The sequence below is a fragment of the Dromaius novaehollandiae genome, chromosome 11, assembly GCF_036370855.1.
Source record: "Dromaius novaehollandiae isolate bDroNov1 chromosome 11, bDroNov1.hap1, whole genome shotgun sequence".
NCBI classification, from domain to species: Eukaryota; Metazoa; Chordata; class Aves; order Casuariiformes; family Dromaiidae; genus Dromaius; species Dromaius novaehollandiae.
The window spans coordinates 4539716-4552823 of NC_088108.1; the positions used below are offsets into that span (position 1 = coordinate 4539716).

The 13108-nt window shown below is 38.4% G+C and overlaps 1 long non-coding RNA gene across 2 annotated transcripts in view; it reads right to left on the minus strand.

The window, feature by feature from the left end:
- LOC112982925 (uncharacterized) overlaps window positions 1-13108 on the minus strand; it is a 143126-nt gene that overhangs the window by 85640 nt on the left and 44378 nt on the right. The window lies entirely within an intron of this gene.

The following is a 13108-nucleotide window of genomic DNA, read 5'->3' on the forward strand; positions in this document are numbered from 1 at the left end:
TATTGTGGGTAGCCTAAAAGTACATTTACAGCATCCAGTGTTTACCTTAGTTCCCTGCTTCACCCCTGAGTTTTGGTACCCTGATTATCCACCTTGTGTGGCAGCTGGTTTACCCTGAGCTCCTTTTGAGTTAACCAGTCTGGGCCCTCTGAAATGAATCTCAAAGCAGCTCTAAGGACAGCTGACTCCAGTATCTTCTTTCTGTGGGCAGCAGGGCTCACACTAGGCCAGGTCTAGCTGCCCCCACACTGCGCAGTCCCCCAGGACTATCCCAGCAGGTGCTGCACCTTCACACAGCTCCATGCGTACTCGTGACACATACAGAGCATGAAACACAATCCCTCAGTTTTATGTCACAAAATCCCACTCCAGCAAGCCACAACACATCCCTTACTTTGTTTCAGGCCCTTTGAACTGAAAATGAAAGAAAATAAACCCACCGCGCTTTAATGTCATTTGAGAGGGTGGGGCTCTCCTTCCAGTACATCCGCTGTTCTACTCAGCTAACTGCAAGGAAGGCAGAAATCTCATTCAGTGGGATGGCACACGTAGTTAGAAAGCAGTTATGTTTTCCACAGCAGGACTCAGCAGAACATATCTATCAGAACTTACATCGTTTTTTCAGAATTTGCACTACATTGGGCATTTCCCAAGCCCTTGGTCAGACTTAGGGCTCCACAAAACCTGAGTGCTGAACATGAATCCGTATAAAATAGGAATCAGTCCCTACTCCCAAAGCTGGAAGCCTACACAGGGACAAGACATAACAGGTAGGAAGGATATTCACATAGCAAAGACGGAGACAGAAGATGAAGGCTATTGTCAGTGGAACAATCAACTTCACTTATTAAAGACTTCTATGATTTGGGGCTTCTAATATTATATTTAATAAATTAAATCAATGCATTAGAATCACTAAGGCTTCACCTTAATATCTCACACTATTTAAACAGTTGCTGGTATCACATTAGGTTTGCAGCTTAATGATTCAAGAATGCTGAGACTATCGGAAGATGGAAAATGAGACTGCAAGACAGAATCCTGGATGTTAATGAAAGAGTTTTTTAATTCATCCAATAAAAAAAGGACACTTAAATCAAAGAGACCAAATTATTCAGGCAGCTGAATTTTTGCACAAAGATAAGATAATCGTTATCCATCTGTCCTAATGTTCTTTTGAACAATCACTTTGGGTGAGGCTCATGTGGGACTGGAATAAATTCTCATCCCTATACAAAAGGGCAGAATTTTTAAATCTTCAGGACACCCCCCACACCCCTAAGAAATATTTTTACAATAACTGAAGACATAGACTACTTGCAAGGAACAAGAGCATTACACTGCAATTCTTTATTATCTGAGACACAAAGAAAAATCAAAAATTCTACAGTTCTTTATAATGTGAAAGAAATGAGAATGCTGCAAGCATGGCCCACACCACAGGGTTGTTCTGCCCAGGCTATTTAAGTCGTTAACAGGCACTAAGCAGCTCCCTCGTCCAGGCTGGCTAGCTGTGAAGACGCAGAGTGCTGCTACAAGAAGGAAAATGATATTCTGACATATCATATACAAATAAAACTATTCTAGCTACAACATACTAGTTTTCTGAGAAATAAAAAATAATAAGGCCACTAGGTGATATTCACAGCTGGGTCCTGAAAAATTTTAAAGCGTAGAATAACCAGGACATGACTCAGAGGGGGATGGGAGAACATTTAATAGTTGCTTGTATCTGAAAAAGTTGTAGAAAACAAAACATACAGGAAAAATATATTCAAATCCTTAGAGAGCAGACTCAAAACTCCTAGGCAGAGTTCTTGGTTTTATTCTGTATTAACAGTGTGACCTTAGCCAACTCGGAGAGTCCTGATTTCCCTTATGAAAAATGAAGCTAACATTTGTGTCATATGAGAGTTTCGATGCTTAGCTTATATTTGAAAAGCTCTTTAGAAGTTCTTGTATCCAAGACAGTATGCCTATTGTATATTTAACACTTTGGAGACTACGGATAACACCCTTTACGTATCCATAAAGAGATATGAGATGCTTGGACTTAGAGTACTACTTGAATGAAGAGTACTAGAATTACTACCCATGTGGATAGCCTGTTTGTAATCTGCAAACATTGTATGTATTCTTCACCTGGCAGAGAACCACCATCTTACACTACACAAATATCATAGCAAAAGAACCACATATTTGTGTTAGCATCCATAGAGCAATTACCTATATGCATTTTCCTCTTTCTGTCATTGTCATCAAAGGCTAAGAACAATGAGCACCTGAGAACGATCAGAAAATAAATGTCAATGGGATACTCAGAGGTCTTCATTTTGGCGTCCAAGACTGTTTTGGAAAAGCTTTGCTAGTATACTGATAACCAGCATTGAAGATCTCTTCCATTATAAACCCTAATGTAGCCACCTTCTCTAACCCTGCCTGGAACTTTTCATTCCTCCACTCTCTGAAAGACATGGATCACTGCTAAGAGGACTCAGTAGGGACACCTGGAGAACTAAACCAGCTAGGCATTTCAAACAGCCTTTTCAGCCCTACAGCCCATGCAGAACTAACGCTGTTGGTACAATAATTCTGTTTACCCCACGGTATTTGTGAGATTTCCTCCATATGACTGATGGGTATTGAGCAACATCTGCCATAGCAACATCAAGCACAGTTTAGTCACACCATATCTTTTGATCTCCTGCCACATTGGCAACAGCCCTATTGTGCTGGTTACAAAACCGAAAGGTATCTGTGCTGCTTGGCACAGGACCTAGCCTGGCTGGAGTTACAGTGTTTCACTTTAGAGCCTTCTGAGGCAGGGAAGAATTGCTTCAGACAGGCACACTAGAAAAGAAAGAACCTACTACAAAGCCATTTTATGCTGTCTTGCTAATAAACAAGCAGCATCTTCCAAAACCTAAATTCAGGTGTCACTCAACAGCCACAGAGATTGAAATAAGAGAATAAACTGATGTAATTTTCACCTTCATTTAGCATTTCTACATGTAAAGAACACCAGCTGCAATTTTTTCATCACTTTCAAGTTCAGTGCAGCGAGCCGAACGGAATACTGACTTCCTCTCCACAGCTCTACCTCTAAGTGTTGCAAGGCATGAACAGGCACAAACACAAAACTATACCACCTTAGACTGTCTCATTAGTGGACAGCCTTTATCTTTTGGAGATTCACCACCTGTGCAATGCAAGGAATAATTAAAACAAAGACTCTTTATCAAAAGAGAATTCCTTAATTATTTTTCTGGAATCCCTGTACCAGGACTGTGGTCTCTCCCTCTCTCTCTTCAGATGGATTATTTGCAAAATGAAGGCAGAGTACAATGGCAGAGCTCCAATATGCCTGGTTTTTTTTTCTCCTTCACAGTTCTGGCATTGCCACTGATTTCTCCATAATCAGAGTTTCGCTGCTTCAACACATCATACACACCGGGTCATACGCTCAGTGATAATTTAACAAGAAAGTACAAAGAAGGAGAAAGAATGGCTTTGTAGGTAAGACACTGCGTTATGCTTTAGGGGACACGTTCCAGCTTCTTGCTATACTGTTGACTTCTTGCCACATAAACTCTCTCTGCCTCAATTCTCAGTATATAAAAGGTGAATATTATTTTTGTATCTATAAGAAGTATTATGAGGCTAAGCCTAGTTAATGGTTGAGATGATCATATGTTCCGCTAGTGGTAAATTACTAGTAAATTACTAGTGATTCAGGAAAGGTGCACATAGGATGTTATGCTAAGTAAATGTGCAAATAAACACTATTAGCCATGACTCTATTATCAAGATGTCCCTACTCAACATAATTAGGCCCAATCATTTATAAACAGTTCACAGACGTATTTATGCAGATAATTATCTAGCCTCAAACTATCTCATCCGCAGGTTAGAAGTCATATCAATGGCAGTGTAACAGATTAGATTTGAGCAAGAATACTTATCTGGCTAGTATTTGCAAAATCTTTTTGAATATAAAGAGTTATAAAATGTGTGAAATACCATTAGCAGCTGAAATAGTAGAAACAAGGATTGTTGTGCAAAATTGATGCAATGATGCTTATTAAAGTATACTGTCTTTTAAAGAATCAGAACCTAAACTCAGATACTTCAGAGAAAACTTCAGTAAACCACACACTAGATAATTATGGAAAATTTTCTCTGACAATATGTACCTTGAAGCATGAGGATTTACATTCTTTAAGCATTGTATTTGCTATGATTCATATAATTATCAAATCTTTTTCCAAACCTTCCTAAGCTCTTTGTTCTGAATAACATCTTGCAGCAGTGAATTGCACATGCCATTTGTCCTTGCATAAAGCTAGAACCACTCCCATTAACTCCTTCTGAGGGAAATCAGAGAGGAGCTTGCAGGCATTTTTCCTTTTAAAAATGTTTGCCCCTATATTTGATTTCTTGCATAACTCCCCTAAAGTTCTGAGGAGGAAATCAGATAACTGTGGGTAAACAGTCTCCCAGCTATGGGCCCTTGGCACACTAAGGCTACAATCAAAAAGGTCACTCACTGGGCAACGAGAGGTACAGTACCTTCCAAAAGAAGCAGATTCAGCACTCATACATTTCTACATTTAAACTCAGCTTTTGCATCAACATTGCAGATGTTGTACAGTTTTAACAACAGCCGTACAGTTACAAACCTCCCATATACGACACTTCACAGCTTCTTTCAGGGTGCCAATGGAAGTTCTGCTTTTAACACCAAACTCAAATGTTTTCAAGTCGTGAGTTTACACAGGGATTTGCAGAAATACATTCAGCTAATCAAAACAAGTGAACCAAAAGTATTTGATTTATTTTAATAATCTTACCTGGTTCATCCCGCTAATTGCAAGCCTACTACTTTGAGTAGTTTCCCTCAAAAGGGCATGGTCAATATAAACAGCTTAAAGGGTCTTCTTGAGTTTACTGAGTGATTTTGGACCCTAAAACAAGAGTGCTTAGGTAGAAGGCCATGTGCAACCTTAACATACAAATTTACTTGAATATATGAGCTTTTGAGAGGCGCTTGCTTCCATAGCTGGAGCTGCCGGAAGGGATATCACTCAGTTCAGTCTTATCAGTGACCTGCCTTCATCTGTTTATCACTCAGGGTGAAAAACTGGAATTCATCACTGTACTCCTAAATAGTCCAAGATTCATCCTACTGCCATAGATTAAATAATTTGCCCAAAGCAAAATTACTCTTGTTGGTCTGAGCTGAAAATTGAACTCCCTTCTGCTCTTATCAGGTAGACGTAACTCAAAATTTAGGATAAGCATGGTCAATAACATACAGTATTGATGTACTGTATTAATTGGTGGTAAACGGACATGTGATACCACTGAGCCTGTATCAGTCAATCTACGTTTTTTATGGAGAGGGAAGTAATTTAAAGCCTTTTCCAACAGCTCTTCCCATTCCCCAATAATTTTCAGTTTGATGAATAAACATGATATAACTTCACTGAGGATATTCTCATTCTTAGGTTTTACCCATATTCCATTTCTAATAGAGTACACCTCACCCCTCAAAACAGAGCAGGAATTCCTGTGTTTCTTTCAATTTTTCTCTTGAAGCCCCTAGGCAGCTTCAGCAGCACAGGCAACTAAAGGAGCTGGGGAACTGAGTTTTAGTATAAATAAATTTTGTACTGTGTAATTTCTGGTAACTAAATATAAAAATTAATGCTACTCACATTCCCATCCAATTTTCCCTTCACAACTCCCATTTTTCTCCAAGTCATTTATTCCTTTTCCCTTTGCTTCCCTTGCCACTTTTGTCCTTGCTTTTTGGCTTATTTTATTTGTGCATATTCCCATTACCTGCCCCACTAGAGGCTAGAAAAATAGAGGCTAGAACAGCATATGGAATGAGCCTGGCCAGTTGGCTAGGAAGAAGCACTGAGCAAAGAAATGATCTGTGATGCCCACTCATATGTTTATTAACAGTGGGGAATATATTAGCACTTCATTCTGGTTGTATCTGGCAAATTAAAATAAAACTTGTTGTTTAAACAACACTATTATATTTAAGTTCCAGGGAGGGAAAAGATTAGTTGGGTTTTCTTTTTTTTTTTTTTTTTTTTTTTTTTGGGGGGGGGGGGGGGAGGCTGAATACAAGGATTAGGAAGGGGGGATAATTCCTGAGCTAATTTACCATTATACGGAGTAGGGGGTGGGGATTTAATCAATGCTAGTATTAAAAGCAGCTATGAAAACCGCTGAAGGCAGCAATACATTGATCCTTTTTTTAGCTTGGTCAATTACTAACTACAAATCTGAGTAGCAGCTAATAGGGGTACTTAATCAGACATGAAAGGTTTGCCTAGAGTATGTATTAAAAGTGCCACCTAGTGGAAAAGATCACTTTAATGAGAGGCTATTTCTGCGACAATTTTTATTTCATGAATGACTATACAGCTATAAGAAATCTAGGTGTAGATCAGTGATTCACCTACATTGAGACACACTGTTATGTCCAGGGATATTTTCCCTGCTAAATGAAAAAATAGCACTAGTTCCAGCAATCACCAGTAAAATCCTTGATATTATTTAAGAATTAGTTGCAAGTAATCCACATACAGATTCTGCGCCAGCAGCTCACTGCCTCATAGTACATACGGCCCAAAGAACAGGGTTTACACCTAGAGAACTGTGTTCAGAGAGTTCTCCAAACCACTATTTTAGATTCAAAGAATTTCACCAGATAGCATTTAAAAGTCACAATGCTGCTTTGCCATATATGAAGATGAACACAGCTCTCTCCTAAATTTGAGAGTTGCAGACATGAGCATTTCCACGCAGTGGAAGAGCCTTAAACATACATATACACAAACTCACAAAACACAGAGTACTGGGATGCCAGATTACATTTTGCTTAACTCAGCTGGTCACAGTCCATACCAGGCATTCATCTTGCTGTCTGTGCTTTTTTTGGCAGAGACTGAAAACCTTCCATCATGCATCAGGTCTGCTAGCGTATTAGCTATGAACCGGCCTCAGTGGGCTTCCTGCCTACAAGATAGGCTTTCCCTCCTATTCCTGGAGGCAGCCAAACAGCCGGCGGAGGTCCCACAGCAGCACCGACAATGTGCAAACGGACAAAAGCACTGAACAGGGGTTTCAGATCTGCCCGTACTTTGCTCTGGAAAGCTTACTGAGCAGAGCCCTTTGTTCTCTTCTTACACTGCGCAGCGACTTATCAGGTTTGGCTACATGAATTTCATCGCTTTCAATCACATCACAGAAGTGGCATGACTCACACAGCCGGAGGAGATCCAGCATACTGCAAGGTGTTAACAATTCAAAGCACAGAGCAACCTGAAAATAACAGTCAGAAAAAGAGATTTTCCCTTCAGAACCAGCAATATTCTCGACATTCTTATGAGACTGTCTTTCACGTTATGTATCCTGCATGCTACCGCAGTCAACAGATGTTAGCTAATTTACTTCACAAGCCATGAAAGAAGGAATTCCTATTTTTATGTTACCCCTTATACGGAGACCTTTCAGCACTTTCATAGCATTTCTTAAATTGTGCCACACCACGTGAGGTCATGAGTGTTACTCCTATTTTACAGATTAATATCTGTCGTGGAACACCGATTACCTGGTTAGTCCAAGGTACCTGAACAGATTGGTGGCCCTGAGAAGCAGCTATCTCAATGTTCACTCCATCTTACCTCCACTCTACTGCCTACCTCCTCCGGCAGGTCAGCTCTCTCTTTGCGTGACAGGGAGCTAAGAAGTGTAATCCTGGGAGTTTCTCCCATTCTTGTGACAGCATATATGCCTATTAACATGGAATATAGCATAGAAACACAGCTACTCCTTAATGGAATATTAGATTAGAATACTACAGTCCTGCTCTTCATTCCTCACTGCCCTCACCTCCTAAGGCACTTCTACCAGTGCAAAGTGGGTGTGAAATACCAGCAGTTTGACTGGTGGCATTTTACATTATGTGAGAGGCAATATATCAGTGCAGCAGAGACCAGTCCTGTCTATTTACATCCGGAGTTGTACGTGGCACCTCAGTGATCCAGCTCTCAATATCTAGTACCTTTTGGACCTAAGAGCACTCTGCGGAACAACAAAAAATCACTTGTAAAGGCTAATTTTAAAAAGCCTGCCCTGTTCCATGAGAGCATTACTTCAGGTTTCAAAACAGATATGTTACAATTAATTGAATAGCATGGCAAAAGTCACTACAACAAAATCCAAATTCCAGGTTAGAACAGTCTTCACTAACCATACTTCCTCCTGCATCTGGACAGCACTAAAAGCAAACGTGACAGATAAGAATCACATCACTCAAGGCACTCCTGGAAGGAGCTAATACACGAGATGAGAATGATATTAAGACCCTATTGTTACCTATTCTATTCCCTATAAAACAGGATAGATCAAGTACTTTGAAATCGGAATAAGGACATAGTCACTGTAAATTTTATTAGAAACGGCCTGCCGTTCAGCCAAGTGACCGCTAGCTGTCCCCATTGCTTCACAGGAGTAAATGATCAGTCTTGCAACCGAAAGACTATTTTCAGATAGGCATCTGCCTCCAAAAATGAGTGCTACTGCTCCTGGGAAAAAGTGAAAGCTCATAAAAAATAAAAATGAGCTACTGTAGCTAATCCTTCCTCCACGACAACAGCACATCCCATAGCTGTTGTCATCTGTAGGATTTATCTTAAAAACAAAACAAAACAAAAAAAGGATAGTTATTGTTCTTTTTAAGGGCTGCTACAAAATATCTGATGGATTTTCGAGGTCAAATTTATCCACAATACTGTTCAGTGGGGCCCCAATATTTCCAGAGTTAAACTGAAAATGATTTACTGTCCGACTTAGCTTTACTGTGTAGGTACCTTCTCAGAGTTTTTCTTTTTTTTTTTTTCCAAAAGGTCAACAAGGTAGAATAACTCTGTTATAATTAGCACAGGAGAAAACTTAAATAAATATTTACACCTTAAAATTCTGGGATTCTTTAAGTTTCCAGATGAGAAAATGGATGTGTAGGAGAATACCTGCCTCCTAGGGCACTGATGTGGTTACGGTTTGAAACAGATCTGGATCAGAAGCTTCGGACACAATTTTGTCAGGTCTGTGATTTTATGACGAGACAAAAGGAAGCCCTGGAGATCTGCAGTGATGTAGGAGAACAGGAATGATCAAAGTGAATTGGAGCAATCCAGAGTTCCTGCCTAGTCTCTGCAGTATCTGACAAAAACACCTTAAGGCATGTTTTTCCAAACAATATCTATGGTGAATGCTACCTCCTAACCTCAAGCTATAGAAACTATTCGAATTTAAAATTGGAAAATGTATCTCAGAGAAGGCATAGGGTGAATCTGGTGGCTTGGGCTCATAATTTTTCTTTGTCTCCAGAATGAGGATAATTCCTCATTTCCATTTATCTTCTGGCTCCTCAACATAAGCCTAGAACACAGACTTGTTAATAAATTTGCTAGACCTATATGACTTTGGATTTGGTCTCTTCACAAATCAACTTGGAGAAATCGAGTTTCTTATTGATAATGGTTGGGATTTACTACCACACAACAGATGCTATTAGGAAGGCAGAATAATATTTTATAAGGCAATTAATACCACCTTAACTGCTTTCTAGCTGTAATGCTGCTACTCACAAAAGAATGGTGAAGTACTGCATATACTTAATAAAATTTATGTTAGGAATTTCAAATCTATTTACTGCTTTTTGTTCAGCCTTCATAATCCAGTCCCATTATCTGCTTCTCTGCAGAATATCTGCCTATAAAAATCAAAGGCAAAGCAATGCCATTTCTAATGTGCCAGGCCTCCAGTGGTCTCAGACTGTAACCAGTAAAACTGTTATATCACATATAAGGCAGCTGTCACTGAAGCCAGTGCAGTTGTTTAGATCAGAATCTACCCTTTTCCTTTGCTACATTAGAGTTAAGCGAAGATGAGGAGGGTGGAGAAGGCTGGGACTGCTATATCCTTCAAAATATAGTTACTGGGAAAACATACTCAGGAAAAAGAGCTGGATCCCTGCTTTGTTACTTCAATTTCCACTCTAGAAAGACCTCTTTTCCACTTGACATAATGCTCTTAAATAAAAATTCTGTAAAGAACTCTATTCAGGATAACAGAATGAAATTCAGAATTGTCAGTGCAGGATTATTAACAAAATAATACAAAATGCTAGTTATAAATATCATCAAGTTGGAGAGGAAGAGTTCAGGATTCACAGCACACTGGAAATTTTCTTTAACTTGGGCTAAAATTCTCAGACCAAAACACCCAGAGCTTGAAATCTACAATGCAGTTCCAAATCCTGACCTTCACTGTAAGTAATAGTAATGTACACAGAAATGTTGGGCATCCGATGTGCCATTACCTGCCTATTGAATTCCTGTGTGAGGTGAATCATGATTCTTTGATGCACCAGTACATTGTGTTAGTGCATAACTAAATGCACAACAAAACAGATGCACACTCAGCTCCATACAAACTGCACATATTAGGAGGAAACTCCTTCAGAGGAAGAACTATTTTCTGGTTAGTTATCTTCTGTTCTTCTATTTTACCTTTAATGTTACACATCTGTAATTTTAAAACTTCTGAAGTCTTATTTCAAAACTGATTTTCCAAGCACGACAAAGTTTCAAAAAATGTTACCCTACATACAAATAATTTTTGTAAATATAAATGTACAATACAAATTTCTACAAATCTTTCTGCATAGAGTAGAATCTCTAACAAAAACATAAAAACAACAAGGACATAGAGAAAAAGCAGGCATAAACAAAGAGATGCATTTGTCTAGACACAATTGGCTTTTTGTTTCTGATAAAGGCTTCTGTGGCAGGCCTGGAACAGCAAGAGGCAGCGAACGTTACCCTCAACTTAGGAAACAGAATAATTATTTTCACAGTACAGAAAATAATCAATTTAATTTTAAGAAAATGCACAAGTCAATAGACTTTATTCAACAAAAGAAGTAGCTCCAAATAGTCTACGCATACAACACTGTATACAAACACTTTACAGATATAACAACTGACTGTGGAGAAACTTCTCAATTTTTTTTCTCCAGAAGAGGTTTTGACTGAAGAATTGAATATTTATGAAGCACTGGGTAGACAGACAGACTGATCTCCCCATTAAGGCACCTGTTATTAACAGATATTCTTGCTATAAAGTATGAAAAGCAACTGAAATCAAAACCTTCTAATATCTATGAAAATGTTTATTTTTAAATGAACTATATCAGCATTTGATTATTTATCTACCTACACCAGTTAAACAACATCCATGTCTAAAGACACGGCTGAAATAATAGGTTAGGTTCAAGTAATATAAATTAAAAATTGGAACTAATTGACAGTAAAATGTAACTTGCTGAAATAAGACCAACTGAGGATACTCAGGAATCCACTTAGCATTCACAGCATGTGGCCAAAGGAGTAAAGTATTGTCAGTTTAACAATCATATATTGTAAAGTACTTTTTCAAGCAGTATGGAACAACAAGACAGTCCTTACATGCCAATAAGTATATATTAGTTGAAAGTGACAAACAGTATTTGTATGTAGTAATTATTAATACTATTTTAATAGACATAAATAAATACTACCTCAGTACAATATCTTCCTTCACTAGCTTCATAAACCAAATTATACCATCATGGAATAATGGTCCAAAATCTCTCTCACATAATAATGTTGCAGTAAGATAGAGAATTTTTGCACTGCTGTAGTCTGATATATCCAACATTCCTGAATGCTGAATAAGAGCAGATCAAGATCCAAACTATGCAGTGATACCCAGCTCTGCTGCAGTGTTTTGGCTGATTTATTGGTACAAATGCGCTCAGGAGAGGTACATCAGTGCTTAAAAGGACAAGTATTCAACAATTTTTAAGGGGAGGGAAGAAAATTGAAATTAAGTTGCAACAAAAAGTTGTAAAAAAAAAATCTTTCTTTGTAATTATTTTAACTGTCTCAACTTGACAACTACATTGCTCACTGAGTCTATGAATCAGTGAATGCATTTCTAAAGGACTGAAAAAAGGGAGTAAGTACCAGTAAAAAGAAAAAGATGAAGCATATCTATATTGTGCTGCAGAACTTAAACCCCATTGCATTGAATCACAGGCTGTCTAGAGACACCAAAATGCAAGAGAGAGATGAATATGATTTATGTTGCTGATAGAGGAGAACCAAGCTGTTCAGACACAATGCACAGATCAGTGACTTCCCTGCATTTGGGGAGCCTATACAAACAGCTGCACTTACTCATATTGATTGGCCAGCTGTCTCACATGTGTAAATTGCAACTGAATAAGCTCCCATATGCAAACACAATAAACTGCTTCTGCAAACTTCCCCATCCAATGATTTTCAAAATACCTTTCAACAGTTACACCCGCAGAACATCATCCTCCAAGTACTCACAAGAAGCAAACAGCAAAAAAGCGTAAGTTTTACCACAATGCACAGTAGTAAAATCTTCACAAATACTCACAGAAAGTTTGGACTTTTCCATCTAGCCCTGATATTAGAGTCAAAAAAAGATTCCCACAACTAGTCACAAACCATTGTGTGAATACAGCCTAGAGACCTTTCTCCCAGGAAAGGAAACAGTGTTGTCAGGTGTGTGAAGTGATTCTTTCCTCCTGGGAACCAGGAGGAACCTGCAAGTTTACATGGTGTTAAAGTGCAAAAGACCCTTAAAGAAAAAATACACCTCAGAACAAAGAAAAAACTCATTATACTTTGCACCTGTTTAACAAAAATATCCTTTTAACAAGCTGGTTCATTAATAAAGGTGCAATTAAGTATCACATCATTAAAGGAACAGGAAGGAAAACAGAGTAAATTCTCATTAAGAGACAATGCCAAGGTATCTAGCTCATTAAAAAAAGAAATCAACACTTTCACCTCTCACTCCTGATTCTAAATAATCTCATAGGAATTTGTTGTTTATTAATGCAGGATTTCTCCTGAAAGTTAGGAAGCTGCTTTGTTTTTAAGCTAAAAGCCTATAATTTCTTCCCATATTTATAAGAAACAGTGCTACTTATTGTGAACAAACACAG